We start from the raw sequence: 860 nt of genomic DNA on the forward strand, positions 1-860 counted from the left end.
GTTTGAGTTTCTGTATTAATGACGCAGACTCTCGAGAGGTGTCAGACAGCGGGGCCATTAGTGTTACCAACTACAAATCACCACGAGCACCCAGCGACACCAAGTGTTGCCACAAATCAGTATCGGGACACCCTACTAGAGTCGTTTGTGGTGTCGCCACTTGTAGATCAACCGCCCTGTCACGCCGAAAAGGGATATGAGGCCATAATGTGAGGCGTGACTTTTAGGGCCGCTTTTGTTCTCAGATTTTGTTTCTTTTCCTTATTATTACTACTGTTTTTTGTGTTACATTTTTTCTTCAGTGATGTGTCCTTTTGGTTGCGTATATTTTTATCGCTCAGGCGTAAAACACCCATTCATGCTCCGAACCCCATTCTTCTTATCTCTCCTCTTTCTCAGCTCAATAGATTTTACGATGGCCCTAAAGCAACGCCCTGGACTGCTGGTGTTCATTTTTCCTTCACTCCCTTGATGAAGTGGATGATTTAATGGGGGAAAAAAAGGTAATTGTGTCGAATCTTTACAAGCCCGAGCTCATCTTGCATTCGGCACAGTCTAACAACAGTCGACCATTAGTTGTAATGACGAGGCCTGGTGGTGGAGCGGAAGAGCGCCTTCGGTAATTTATACTATCCTCGACGTCGTCATCAACCTTATTGGCTTTCCGGCGTCCGCACAACCTCCCTTTGAAGTCCTTCGTCGTGAAGGTCTGTCGCGCGGGCCTCCCCTTAATGACGGAAGGAGATTCGCAGAGCTTTCGTCTCCTTGGCTGCTCTGTAAAACCCCTTGGAATTCGAGCTGATTTAAAAGGAATTTACAGGGAGTGGAATGTCGTATTTGAATAGGAATCGATAGGATGT

The sequence above is a fragment of the Penaeus monodon genome, chromosome 22 (genome assembly GCF_015228065.2).
Source record: "Penaeus monodon isolate SGIC_2016 chromosome 22, NSTDA_Pmon_1, whole genome shotgun sequence".
In the NCBI taxonomy this organism is placed as follows: Eukaryota; Metazoa; Arthropoda; class Malacostraca; order Decapoda; family Penaeidae; genus Penaeus; species Penaeus monodon.